Source organism: Gavialis gangeticus, unplaced genomic scaffold, assembly GCF_001723915.1.
Source record: "Gavialis gangeticus isolate Ggan-Ray unplaced genomic scaffold, GavGan_comp1, whole genome shotgun sequence".
Classification (NCBI taxonomy): Eukaryota; Metazoa; Chordata; order Crocodylia; family Gavialidae; genus Gavialis; species Gavialis gangeticus.
This window is the reverse complement of record NW_017729034.1, coordinates 95100746-95115640: the sequence shown is the minus strand read 5'-3', so window position 1 is coordinate 95115640 and position 14895 is coordinate 95100746. Positions and strand designations below refer to the sequence as shown.

At 40.7% G+C, this 14895-nt stretch overlaps 1 long non-coding RNA gene across 1 annotated transcript in view; it reads left to right on the top strand.

The window, feature by feature from the left end:
• The first annotated feature begins 13159 nt into the window (after positions 1–13159).
• Positions 13160–14895, top strand: part of LOC109304355 — a 10491-nt gene continuing 8755 nt past the window's right edge. The window contains exon 1 of the long non-coding RNA XR_002099372.1: positions 13160–13253. This is a non-coding gene — a long non-coding RNA (uncharacterized LOC109304355). The remainder of the gene's footprint in view (positions 13254–14895) is intronic.

Genomic DNA, 14895 nt, shown 5'->3' with positions numbered 1-14895 from the left:
GCGGATCTTTACTGATGAGTTTCCATTGACAGAACACACTGCATGCCTTTCTTATTTAGAAAACTTAAATTACTCAAGTTCAGAGTACAGTAAAGTGCTGTAAGAGAGCAAAGCAAACTGACACTGATATCATAACATGGTGTAGGCAAACCTTTTTGGCAGTCATGCCTCAAAGATATGCCTCACACCCTCTTCAAGTGCCACTCTGATCCCCCTCATCTGCTCCATGGGTTGCTCTGCTCCCTGCTCCATGCTCCTCGGCTGATCTGTTCCTTTGATTTCCACTCCCTGTTCTCGAGTACTGTGCTCCTTGCTTCCTTCCTACACTTGGGCATGCATGGTGTAGGTCGGACACCCCTGTCCTAACATGTGAGTGTAATAATAGCTGGTACCTGTATTATCAGTTCAGGGTTCAGTAGATATGGATCCTGAACTCCCCTGTTATCTATAATGTGGTTTGACTTCAAATACATTACACCTGTTCAGGGGCAGACACAGGGGGTGTGGCAATGCAGTCACACACCCCTTTGGCTGTGTGCAACATGTGCAGTGAACTCTTTGAGCTCATCAGCTGATCAATGTGGGATCTGACTCTGTGCTCTCATGCAGCATTGAAGACCATAGGGTGAGCACAACTCTTGTTTACAGTTCCCTTCTCTTCCCCACTCCCCTTCCACCCCCTCAAGTCAACAGCAGGGTTAAAGAGGAGGCAGCTGGCAGCAGTGCTCAGCCTCTGAGCTCAGGAGCTGTGTGAAAAACACTACTTGTCCTCTCTTTTCCCCTGATGCTGAATTTGGAGGGACAGAGAAAGGGGGGCTGAACAGTGATAGTGCTCAGCTTCCAGGCTACGAAGCCATGAAAAAATAGGAACTCCAGCCAGATCCTGCACCAGTCAGCTGGTTGGGGTAGATGTGGCCACTCAGATGAAATGGATGTGACTGTACCTACCTTGCCATGATCCTGGATCCACCTATGGGATCCGTGTAACGTAAGACTAGTGAGTTGTGTAAATGAATCATAGTACTATTTAGTTTAATGTTCCAAGGAAATTGTTCCTGAATAAAACTCCCCTGGAACTTAATTTTCATGTCTTTCAGCTCCTCAGTAATCCATATGAAACCACTGCTTGCTTCAGGGTGAGTGACTGATGGTTTTCTGCAGGGGTCAGGTGGCGGGGGACAGTGAACAACTAGAAGACATATAGCAAGAGCTTTGCTGTTTTACCGCTTGAGTCCTGCAGCTATCTGAATTCATTAAATGTAACATTTATTAAAGAAGATCAGAAAACTTGGCAGTGGATCTGGGTTAGTAAATTTCTTCTTTCTAAGAAGAGCAGAAGCACCTAATTTCCACTCTAAATCTTTTTAAAAAATTACAGTTTCTGTTCATCAAGGAGCCTTTTATTTCACAATTAGATGTTAAACTGATAAAGCACATTCACAGCAGAAAACATAAGTCCCAAACTGCAGAATAATATGCAATATGACTTATAGAATATTTAGAGTTTTGCTGGCACTGCATGGCAGTAAATCACATTCTTATATGGCATGTTCCAAGAGGGATGTAAGTTATGGGGGGAAAAAAGTTATGCATGTAACATAGTTGACATAATACACAGAATAAATTTGCAGAATGGATATCATATGTACTGCAATGAAGAAAGCACAATTTAAAAGGTGCCAAGTATAGCGAACAGGATAAAATGCTTCTTGAAATTGATATATAACTCACCAAACTACTCAAAGTTAATGAAAGAATAAACCAAACAGAGTTGATTGAAGCTTCTAACAAGCATATGATGCATACTGCTCCAAAGGGACCACAGAAACAGATGAACTAAAGAGCATATACATTTTGCTTGGCTTAAAATCTCCACCCCCCACCATCCCAACAGTGCTTTATTTCACCTTGAAGTGGTATGTTAGTTTTCAAATTTAGCTTCATCTAGATTAATTGGGTAACTTTTTCTTACAAGTCACATTTTCCTACATAGTTTTAAACTGATTTTTAGCTATAGAAAAAACATGTTCTGTTCTTCTGTGTAGCTAATGTAATCCAAAATTTCTTGTATAAATTTAGCGTGAAGTCTTTTTCAGATGCACAGAATTTACCAGTATAAATTCCATCATGAGAAAGGCGAATATAATAAATCCCTTTGTAATATTATGTGGAAAAATCAAAACTAATAGTAAATGATACGAGAAAGCAGGTATTCATTTAAGTCTAATTACTAAATATGTTTTGTTTAATTACTTATAGTTTTGCATTTCAAAGGAGTTCCCTTTAACTGTTGTATGTCTGTTATAAGTAAGATGGGTAGGTCAGGCTGCTGATTTAGATTATGAATTTGAAATAATTATCTATTTGGGTGGGGAAGAGGCTTTTGCTATCTTTACTCATGTTGAATACAATTTTAAGTATAATCTGCATGGTGCAATTACTAGACAATAATTTACAGTGTGAATTTATATTGTACTTGTTACTCTGCACTAACTCTCTGCATAGGAACTGTTGCAGCTAAATCCAGTTACACTTTATATGCCTGAAGGGCATGGACATAGCCATGTAACTGCAGTCTTTGCCACTTCGCACAGTTTGTGATTCAGCTCTCTATGCGCAAATGTCCGTGAACCCACTGCACATGCTCAGTAGAGCTGTGCTCTGGCCAGACTGGTACATGTTGACACATACTAACCCAGATATTCACAATGGTCCCAAACTTGTAGTTGGACAAAATCCCATGGCTAACAGGTGTTTGGGACCTCCAATGTTTTAGTCCAATACCCTGGTTGTTAGGGCACTTACCAGGGAGCAAGAGTCTTAGGTTTTAGGTGCTGTTCATCCAGAAGGGATTTGAAACTGCATCTCTTGCTTCACGGTAGGCATGTCTACATGACACATTTAACTTCACATTAGCATAGTTTACTGTGAAGGAAGCATGTGCATTTACACGTGCACATACTGACTTTGCAGTAAACCTCCCTAATCCCAAGTAAATTTGCTACCTGCAAATGCAAGCAAGCAAATTTACCCAGGATTAGTAATGGTGCTGTAGTGCTCATGTAGATGCCTGACCTGTTGTTAAATCTGCTTCTGGTCAGCCATCCATCAGCAGGTGGGAGATGGCTCCCTGCCCCCAGGAGCTGCTGCTGCCAGGGCCACCGGAATAGCAGGTACCTTGCACTGCAGCAGCCAAGATCTTTGAGTCCCTGGGTTCAAGTAGGACTTTCTAGCACTCAGCACCACCACTCTCATCAGACCCCTCCCACAAGCAACACAATGAGTAGTTATTCTTCTATTCCTAGCACAGTGCACTAACTATTAGGCCCCTCTCCAATCCTCTCCTTAAAGCTGACCCCGTAGGGCAGTTAAAAGTGGGAAATGTGAGGCTAGGAAATGAAAAAAATAAACCAAAGGGTGTGTGGTTTAGTGACCTGGAAGAGAATGTGTCCTGGATTTAGCCTGGGACTGTGCTGAGATGCATCCTAGCACAGCTGAACTATTCCTAGCCTAAGAATGATGCTTTTATGCAAAGTAGCTTACTTCACTTTCAAAGCAGACTAAATTAATTCACCCTCAGTCTGCAGTATAATGCAGTAACTTTCCTGTTCCTTACTCCATAATTAGTCCTCTTTACTTCAGTGTAAGAATATTGAAATGCTCTCCAAGAGGATCAGACTATCAAATGCTAGGTGTTACATATGCCCACAAATAGAGAGGTTCCATGCCTCAGAAAGTTTGAAAATGATCCAAGAAAAGGGAAGAGTTAGTAGGCAATGCAATTTAAAATTAACAAATCTTTACTTCTGTTCACTATATTTAGCATTTATATAAACACTGGCTATCTTTTACAAAACTATACCTCATGTAACACTTTCCAGCTGTCCCAACCCCTGTATCACTTTGGGTTTTGTTTTTTGGTTTTGTTTTGTTTTTTTGCTGATGTTATTGGATGTCAAAATGTCTTGTGGGAGTGAAGGTATCACCCATGCTCTTCCACTGTTGCTCCTGTTGCTCCAGATTATTTTCTTCAAGCACGGATGTTTCTTAAATCAGGCAACTTGTTGTTTCAAAGGAAGTTACTTACCCATGTGACCCTGACTACAGCTTTGAGGAAGCCTCAGATGAAGCCTTACAGCTCAGGCGTCTCTAAGCAATGAGGAGAAAGCAGAGCACAAGCACAAGGCAGTGCCTAAAGTGGGGTATTACAGAATGGACCTAGGCGTGTACCTTACCCTCTTGTCCCTCTTCTCCCTGACACTGTAGGGTCATAAACAGTGGGTGCATCTACACATGCACTTTACTGCAGAATAGACTAATTAGCAGCAGAGTAAAGCATGACTGTCTACACATGACACTATTAGGCCACAGTAAATTAATTTACACTGCCAAAAAATAGTACTGTTGGGGATAGTACTATCTTACAGGGATGTATTTTACTATAACTAAACACACATGTAGATGCTGACCATGGGTATAAATTGCACCCAGTCACCCCAGCTAGCTGGTGGCCAGACTCCTGCCTCTTGCCTAGCCACATAGCTCTGCACTTTTAGTACCCTCATACCCCAGCCAGCCCCTCTGGCTCTCTCTGCCACCATCCAGAGCCTAGGGTTCTACCTCTGTGCTCCCTGCCAGCCCAAGCCTGCTCTGCCTTGGCTCAAATTCCTGCTGTCCCAGGTGCCTGTGTAGATGCTGCACCAGTAGTTTACTCCAGCTCAAACTTCTCCAGAGTGTATTGCTTCATATTAATTGCACATGTAGATGCACCTAGTCAGCCTGAATGGAGCATGGTAGGTCAGAGGGTTACCTGAGTATAAGCCAAGGTCAAGTTCAATCTGAGTCAAGGATATCAAGCCAAATGTTGAGATGAGGTTGTGGTTGGCACTTGGCTGATTATACCAAGACAAGCACCTTGCATCTTGCAGTAGCTCTAGCTCTCGCTCCAGAGGGCAGAGCAGTGTTGCGGAGAGGGCAGATCAGCGGTGACAGGACATGGTGCTCAGAGCAGTGGCTGTGCATGGTACACAAGCAGTGGTTGGAGGGGGGAGATGTCACCTTTTTAGCTGCTGAAAATTGGTGTTTAAATGGCCACTCAAAAAGGAGGTGATAGCTTCCCTCGCAGCAGCCACTGCTCCTGCATTGTGCACTGCCTACCACCACTTTTATCTGTATCTTGCTACTTCCGCTGGCCCTGTGTGTTCTTACAACATTCTGGAGAAAGAGTCCTCCTTTCCACCCCCCATTTCAATCTCTAGGCTGGTTAATTGAAGTGTCATTGTCATTTGTAAGTAGTGTGCATTATATACAGGAGTGGGGGTAGAAGACTGATCTTTATGTCCTGGTGCCAGCCACCTTCTATAGATAAAGATTTAAAAAACCTGTATCCCTATCTATGCCCATTAATTTCCATGACTATTGTTGACATCATTCACTTCTAGTGCACTGTGTAGTTTGATTAGCACTACCCAAAAATTAACAAATGGAATATACTAGTCTTCTATGGAGAGACTTCGGAATTAAAGATGCGGAAGGGCAATTTAGTCCAGCCTTTATGCAGCATAACATGTGGAAATAGCTTATGCAATTTATACTAAATGTTTCTGCATTGTAACCATGGGAAAAACTTACTTTATTTTCTGTGTAGTCTATCACATTTGATCTTAAGATATGATTTTCATTTATCATGCTACATCTGGACTATCATCATTTACTTACAGAAAAAAGCATTTAAAAACTCAGAAGGAAAGATTTTGTTGGGCTTGTTTGGTTCATACCTCTACACACAATTTAACAAGATTCAGTGATGCAGGAGTTCTAGAAACTACCAAAATAGAGAAGTTTTCTTTGGGGATCTTATCACAGGCCATAAACTGCCAAAGGAGAATTACAAATTGCTAAAGAAAGTGGTTCAAAATTAATTAATTTAGGGGAAAAAAATTCTTTGCTAAAAGCAGAACTCTTTGAGCTTGGTGAACTATAACTACGTTCTTCAATAAGCAAGATGAAGCTTAGAGCTCATGAAGGGATGGTAAACAGGCAGAAAGAGTTCTGTTACAGTGAAATATTACAATTTCAGGTTGCCAGAGACCCAAGTTTTGTATATTAACCTAGATTCTTAAAAAACTAACATGGTGCTGAACATTTAAGACCTTGAATCATGTCAAGATTATGAACCCTTTTCATAGTTTTATTCAACATTCCCACAGAAATATCTATGCGATATGCTAAAATATTTAGCTGTTATGTTAAATTTATTTAACTTTTTTTAACAATATCATTTTACCATAAAATTCAGGATAGATAAAGCCAGATCACATTATCAAAATTCAAAGGATAGAAACATTCAGTTGCATATTTATTTATCTATTACTTTAATGAAGAATATCAGACAGTCAAAGCATGTTGTAAGGCATGTCTCACCAGACTTTCTCTGATGGGCTCAATGACTAGGTAATGGTAGCGGATATAATTTGTAGTGGACTGGGCTTGTTCTATGATATATACTGCTCCCAACAGTGTGCCAGGATCTGTGTAGACATGAAAGATATTTTTCTTTAGAAACTAATAGTTAAATAGTTTGATTCTGTAATGAGCTCTGCATGAGCACAAGGACATTTATACATAACACAATTAACCAGGGGAAAAGATACGTTGATTGCCATTTTTAAATGTCCTTTTTCTTCTATGAAATGATGTAATGGAAAACAACAAAGGAACTAGTAACAATTGTCAGATGAATAGAATCCATTAAAGTGCACTCAACATGCAACACACAATCTAGGACTTACTGCTTGTTTTAGTTTTAATTTTGAATTGAAGTTTTATATATTGTTGCCTAACTGCCCTCCTTTTTCAGCTTTTCCTGCTTTATCCTCTGACTGATGTTCATTGGTTACTTTTTTTTTTACCTGCTTCTTTACTCTCTATTCTTGCGTGTGTTTAACTCTCAAGGTGTTTGGCTGGGTTGTTGGCTGATGCTGGGTGTTTATTTCTTAATGTTTGCCATGGCTTTTGTGTATGAGCATCTCCACCTTATTAAGAAGACTGGGTTAAAATTCTTTCCTTTTACAGTGGTGATGTCTCAGGTACCCTATCGCAAAGCTATTAAACAAGAGGAAACTTGGTTATTGTGACCATGTAGTCCAAAGTGAGGAGCTTTGTGCTGAGTGTGTTTCTCAGGTGAAAAGCTTGAGAACTGGGAGAGGGTTGAGAAACTGTATTAATCAAAGATTGGAGTGAAAATTCTTGTGTCCAGTTCCTTAATGCCTGTGTTCAAGGAAACAGGACTTCTAGACATTTTGTAAATAAATTATACTAAGAAAATACTTGACTGAAAATAACTATTTTCTCCTCTAAATGGAAACTGACTTGTAAAGCCTTGAAGTCTGCTACTGCTTTACAAAATGGTCCCACTATTATTGCTAGACTTCTTGTTTTCTTATTGACCACTTTGCTGCTCTTCACTTTTTTCCCTTCCCATTAGAGCTCTACCTTTTCATTTATCATCAGCTGTGTCCATGGCAACTTAGTCTTCCTTTCCACTCTTGCCTTTCAAGCAGTACAAGATACATAGTCTCCTTTCGTCTTACTTCTGATGCCCACCCTGCTCACGTGTTAATTTAATCATGTGGAAGAAGAAGAGAAAAAGAGAAAACAGGTGTATCCAGTCTTTTAAATATGGAATATAGGAGAAGACAGATCTTAATTTCTGAACTTCCTTGGAGGTACACATATTTCAGAGGCATAGCAGATATGGCAGGCTACAATTAAAGGGTATAATCCTGAACCCACTGAAATCAACTGCAAAATCCATTTATTATCGTATGGCCAATATTTTACTCAGTTTCTGTACAGCATTAAAGTGATTTTTTGGGGAAAAAATAGAATCATTTGAAGAGAAATACAGAACGGATTCATTCATAACTTGAAAATTAACTTTCATTTGTTGCTGATTTTCTGGGTGACAGAGGTCATTGAATGTTTCCATGCTGCAAATAAGAAAACAAACAGGAAAGGTTGTATGCTAAGACCTAATGTTGTTCTCCCTGAAATCAGTAACAAAATCTCTATTGACTACAAGAGGCAAGGGACTTAGCTATTAAAGCTCTGTGGAGAATTGCAAGAGGTTCTTACAAGAGCCAAATGGAAGTGGTTGTTGTACTGTTACATAATGCTGGTTAGGTAGAAGTTGGGCAGCGGATGACATGAAGCTCGGTCAGTCTCAAGTACAGATGCACAAACCAAAATAGTGCTAGAAACAGTGATGTTAGCAGTGAAAGTGAAACAGCAGGCATTTGAAGATAACAGGGTAAAACTCAGAGCTTCTCCCTGTTAAGGGTGTATGTATAGGGATAATTAACACATTTATTAATTATCCCCCTTTTCCCCTGCCACCAATTTTTAGCTGCCAATGGTGAGTGAAGGCTCCAGATTGGGCAGCAGGCAAGAGGGTGTGTGGGAAGCGGCAGCAGCAGCGGTGTTGATCTCATGGGTTCCAGACCTGCGTGAGCTCAGTGGCTCTGACAGCCATGCTGACAAGCCCACAGGATGCAGTTTAACTGCTTGCAAGTGGCATAGTCCACAGGCCACCAGCTGGACAGTTCTGGTCTATGAAGTAGAGAAGCTCTTTTAAGTAATTAGAACAAAGCTGTACAGCCCTAGCTGTCCCACAACTCACCCCCTAGGAAAATTCTTCTTGCACTGAATTAGAGGCTTATTGCCCTAGGAATCAGATGACTGTACTGTCTGGTCATTGTTGAAAAAAAATGCACACCCTGAAACATTTATGTTAATATAACGCCTTAAGAAATAAACTTGTGAAAAGAGAACCTATGATATTACCTTGTGGGGGGGAGAAATTTTTTAAAGAAGGCTAATGCTTAATATTTTTCGAAGCTTGATGAGTCAGCGGGATTCTGGCAGCAGCTATTAGACAAACAGAATATGCATTAGTGTCCATTCAGCATGTCTTGTGGCTGACGTTGTTTCTTCAGACTGCCATTTAGGTTGTGTTTGGCTCCTGAGATGTTTCACAGAAAAATACAATAATTGTGTATGGTACAGGGAATACTAATTTACGGGAGAAAAAATCAGCAGAAGGGCATGACAGGAGGTTCTGACCAGCGTTGGGAAGAGCCAGAGCTGCTGGGCTCACAAACAAAAATATAAATTCTATATGATAGAAAGAACAGGCCTTAGAGTGAACTTAATGTAGCAAGACCTACGTATCTCCACCATGCCTATCTTAACATACTCTGGAATGGTCTATGGTGGTAAGAAAGTTGTGTCTACTCTATAGCTGCCCATATGAACAACTTGAGGGTATTCCTATAAAAATGCCCAAGGGATAAATGGGATGGATATCTTAATTACTATGTTGAGAAACTGAGGCAATTGAAACACTATGCCGAAATAGGAAACTGGTAGCTTAAACATAACAGGAACTAACAAAACCTGAGTGTAAATATGTCCCAATAGAGGAGACTTTGGCTAAGATTACAGGTGTAATTATTTTTATGTCTTTATAAGAGGTCTGTCTTAGCAGAAATTAACCATAAGCCACTTTTTGCCATTGCCAAAGGGATCTCTGAACACTGTCCCAAGAATACTGAGATTATTTTTAGATACAAAGTAAGGCAGATAAGGCAAAATGAACTCAGTATCATCCTGAGCTGGGCAACTGCCAGCACTTCATGAAAATAGAGCTGTGTTTATTTACAATCAGGAAATTATTAGTGCAGGTAGTGGTGTCAGACAAAGTAGCCTTCCAGTCATACGATGGTGTCACCCAAATTAGTTGCATAACATGAAGGAATAGGAAACACCTACAAATTCCTGAATGGAGAGAAGAAATTGCTACTGAATTAGCCATTTTGCCTGGAAAGGCACAGGAGATCTGACACCAACAGACACAGAAATTTTAGTCTGAAACAGTGAATTTACCTCTGTTTGACAACAGTGGTGTGAATGTTTATGGAGATCTGTAGTTCAATGCAACAAGTCAGGACACCTTAGAAACCGACTGAACATTGTTAGTAGATTATATATAGGTCTAAAATTCTGTGTTATGTTGAGGCAGATTATTAAATATGATGTTTTGGGAAGGAAGATGTTGGGAGGACTACTTTGCATTAATAGTAAGAATGAGAATTTTTGTGCTTTGCAATGGTTCATTTACATAATGCTGATTATTCAGGACTTATACTAGATCGGGGTCAGCAATCTATGGTCTGCAGGCCGGATCTGACTCATGGAGCCATTGGATCCAGCCTGCAGAACTGGGGCTTTGGCAACAGGGAGCTCTCCCCATGCCATGTGTGGCCAGACAGCTAAGGCAGTAGGCAACTTTGCCCATGCCACACCAGGGCTGGGTATCTGCGAGAAGCTGTAGAAGGGAGTGGCAGTGGCCCCCACTTTGGACCTGAGCTGGGATATTCTGGCTTGCTGCCAGAGAATGTTACTGACTGCTGTAATAGATGAAGCAGTCTCTCTTCAGATCCCTTGGCAGAGTAATTTCTGAAAAACACTTGCTCGAATCAAATCTTACTGGGGTGAGTGCAGTGAAGTGAAGTCCAGAGACTTCAGTGAGTATTGGATGGGACTTTTTTGGAAGAGGTGTTGACCAATGTGCTATTACAAGCTACTTCCTGACTGTTATAAAATTCTGGGAATAGGGTCCGCACCTAGCTAGAGATACTTTTTGTTGAGTGTCGTCTTCAAAAAACATAACATAACCTTTTTAACTGAATTATTGAAAATTATTTTAGTCCTTGGCATGTGCAGCTTGGCAAATTACTTCTTTTAATTTGCTATAAAATGATTTTTTTGAAATTCTATCCATAAGTTGGGCTATGTTCAAGATTATATAAAGTGAGGCTCACAAGATACCCATATGTTTCTAAGGAATCTAAAAGTTCTGTAGGTGGTATATCAACCTGCTACAAGAACAAAAATACATTTTAATGTATGTTGCATACTATGCCCAAAATCATTTAGAAGCCTAAGGCATTTTAACTAAAAACAGATTTTTTTTATAAAGTCAAAGGCAATGTGATCTGATAAATAAACCCCAAAGCAGGCCTAGAGTAAACGAGCATAGTTTCAACTCTCCATAAATTAAAACTTTCTTCACCCCACCAGACCAAACCTCAAATGCAAAAAGTACCCATAACAATACAAATTATGAAGAAAAAAAAATACATTGAATTTCATTTGAAATGTAACTACTGATATCCTCTGACATATGTTAAGGAGTAAAATATTGTGGAATTATGAATTCCATGTATTTGAGATTATGCCATGGAGTGAGCAGCCATTCCAGTTCTGCCAATTTTTAACACTTACAAGAGATACAAGGCAATAGACATTCCGCTTGACTAGACTAGTCTATGTTATTTAAGGATTTCTAAATGCAGGTGGGAGATCTTGATGGACAGTTGTCAGCCATTTTTTTTGTTATGCAGTGCAGTCACTACCCACTATCATGTAGGAAGTGGGTACACAAAACTGTACAGTTTACACAAAACTGAAGGTAAAAAATCTTTATCCTGAAAAATATCTCCTTTCTCTAAAGTCTGATACCTTGAATTAGTTATCCTAGATTAGCAGTGCTCAACCTCCATCCCTCCAGCTGAATCAAGTCAATATACCATAATCACTCCACAGCTGAATCTAGCACTGGCCCAGCCCCATATGCCGGATGCACCTACAGACTGACCCTGTGCACTGACCCCATGCTGGATCAGGCCTGTAGACCTGTAGTTTTCAACCTTTACCCATTTGTGGACCCCTAAAATTTTCAAATGGAAGTGCAGACCCCTCTGACTTCTAAGTGAGGGTATTCATGTACTTTTGATTGATCATAGCCATCTTTTGCAGATCCCTTCAACATAGTCTGCAGACCCCCAGCTGATAGCACTGCTGTCTGAAATAGCCTGCTGCAAGAGTAGGTCATCTTGCTTGTGGGATTTCTCATTGTGGCTGCTAGAGTTGCAGCACCTCCAGCACCCAGGGGTGGACACTGTTGCCAATTTTAGAGTTTTTAGTTGCCACCAGCAACTGAATGGTGGCAGCTGATTATAGGCAATGGGCTCCCTGAGAAAGGAGCTCCCTGGATGCTGACCATGTTAATGCTGTGGCAATGGGGACTGAGCAGCAGCAGCATTAACTCCTTCACTGTTAGTGCCACCATAAAAGCTGTGGCACCCCTGTCTAATGAAGTTGCATTAGATCCCCAGCTAGTGTAAATAGGTACAGTTTCACTGAACTCAGCAGAGTTGTTCCTACTGAGGATGTGGCTTGGGTACACTTTTTGGTTCTTTCAAGTCAAGTAGTAATATTGAAATAAACAATTCTTCATAAGTATTTATTTTCCAATAATGTGTTAAAAATAAAGCATCCAGACTAGTCCCAGGCAGGAATAGTTTGCATATAAATTGTTCATTGGAGCATATTTTTGTTGGGCATGATTCAGTAATTTTAAATAAACTAATAATGATTTAAAAAACAAACAAATCAAAACATACATTTCATAAATAGTATAATCATTTAGTTTCTGATTCAAATCATGCTGAAGTCGATCGTTGGTTGACTTTTATTCAGGCCCATAAGCTGAGGGGAAAATTGTGAGGGTTGCCACCTTTTATAAAATAGAAAGTAGAACAGTTGGACAAAATTCAGCCTCCTGAGGAATGTCCTCTTTCCAACCTGCTATTGCTTAAGGTATGGTATAATATGTCAAACCCCCTGTTGCCCCCCCATATATGAGTGTGTGTGTGACTTTGTGACTACCATGAGACTTTCTCAGCTGCTGCAATGCATGTAGTACTTTGTGGCAGAACAGTAGGGGGCACTACTACCTGAGCCATCTGCCTCACTATGACCAACCAAAATCCGACTTTGGGTTCCTCCCCTGAGGCGCCTCTGTCCAGTCGACCCCCTTCCTGGAGCACACCCAGAAGCCTGGGGTAATTGCTGCCACCACCCGGGCTCTGGTCTCTGTTCGGGTTCTATGCAGCCCAGGGTACATAGACCCTGCAGACCTTGGGGATTCTTTGCCCACTGGTAGTATTTCTGTGTGCTCCTTATAGCCTGTAACCACCCAGGATATTTTCAGGTACAACAGAATCATATAATAATCAGTCAATCTCTGCTAGGCACGAATAGGCCTGTACCTCCTCTCAAGCATTCACAGCTAGGTGTGCTGTAACAGATAGCTTTTATTAATCAGAGAGAGGGAGAATGGGGAAGGAGTACAAGATAAACGAGTATTACAAAAAAAAATCCTTGAGCAAAACAGAATGGGCTTGTTGGTCCTCATAACACATGGAACCCTAATATATGGGCTAAATTTCAGGTTAGTTACTCACACATACATCCAGAGAACGAGAGAGCTCTAGAGGCTAGAGGCTTCAGTGTCTGTGCCTAAAAATGACTCCCCCTCATCTTCCCAAAAGCCTGCTCCAGAACAAATGAAAGAGTGAGCTCCCCACTCCCTCAGGAATTTCCCTCTCAGCCGTGTAGATGACCAGTTTAAAACCAAATAGTGCATAGGTGAAAGGGGAGGGGTGTGTGGGATGTCCCAAGGTAAGGCAGAGAGAAAGAGGCAGGATTTCTACAGAGAGAGGGGAAGGATTTTTTTTCCACACCCTTGATCTAGTGTTTGAACTAGAACTGAGGCAGTATTCAGTTGGAAACCAAATCAATATCACTGGCTAACCATTAACATCTAATTTTGAAGGGCTGGATGCATTTATTCTATTGAAGGTATAACTTTCTTGATTGTGTTGGCCTCCAAAAACTAGGATATTAGCAAGTTGGCTGAAGTTTAGTACAGTAAGATTGAGGTGATATTGGTAGTCATAGGAAGCAACCAGAAGATATGCCAAGGAATGTAAAAGTGCCCCTACTCAAGGTGTTTGTTGCTAATAGCTTAAGTTTTATAATTTTGAGCGTTGCTGGATTTCTGGCCCCTGTTAAATTATCACATAGCAACAGTACTGAGAAAAGCTTTCTTCCTTGTCTCTTTGGCTTACACATTGTATTTGTTTCTTTTGGAAGCAGACCAGGTCACTGTGATCCATGCCTTTACTACCTAAAGATTAGATCATGCCTATCATATCTTTTAAAGAAACTACAGCTTGTATCAACTTAGAAACGAAACTAAGTTCAGGATACAGGTGGTGAAGCTTGACAAATATATTTTCACATGGTCACTGATTTGACTGTTGGTTTCTAGGTGCAGAAAAACGTATAGATATTTACATCAAAATAATATATACGTTAGGATCTGTAGCCTTTAGAGCAGGGGTGACCAACCTGTAGTCCTGAGTAGCATGATCAGCCTCTGTGTATGGCACATGGCAGATCAGAGAGCACAGGGACAGACAGGGCAGGAAGCAGAAAGCAAAGTAGATTGAGCAGAGAACACACAGAAGGAAGCAGAAAGCAGAGAAGCAAATTGGGCAAGGGAAGGGCACTCAGGGAGGGTACAAGGCTAATTAATGGGGCACAAGCCAAAAAAGGCTAGCCCCCCTTGCTTACTCTGTCATCCTGCTACAACTCTGGTCAGCAGAAACACTGAATACTAATCCACCTACAGTACAAAGGTAGGACAGAGTAATACTTAGAAACTGACTGGTTCAGAAAGTTGTGAGCTTTCACAGGCAACAAATGACTTCATTAGATGTTACCTCTGAAAGCTCATGTTTTTCTGAGCCAATTTAGTTTCTCAGGTGATACTGCCTTACTTTTTCTCTGACTTCAGTCTAGCATAGCTAACCACCTCCATCCACGGTATAAAAGAAGAGAATTACTGGAGGGTTTTGTCTGTGAGGGACCCTCAATTTTGAAGTCTACTTTCATAGTTTCATAGTTTCTAGGGTCGGAAGGGAC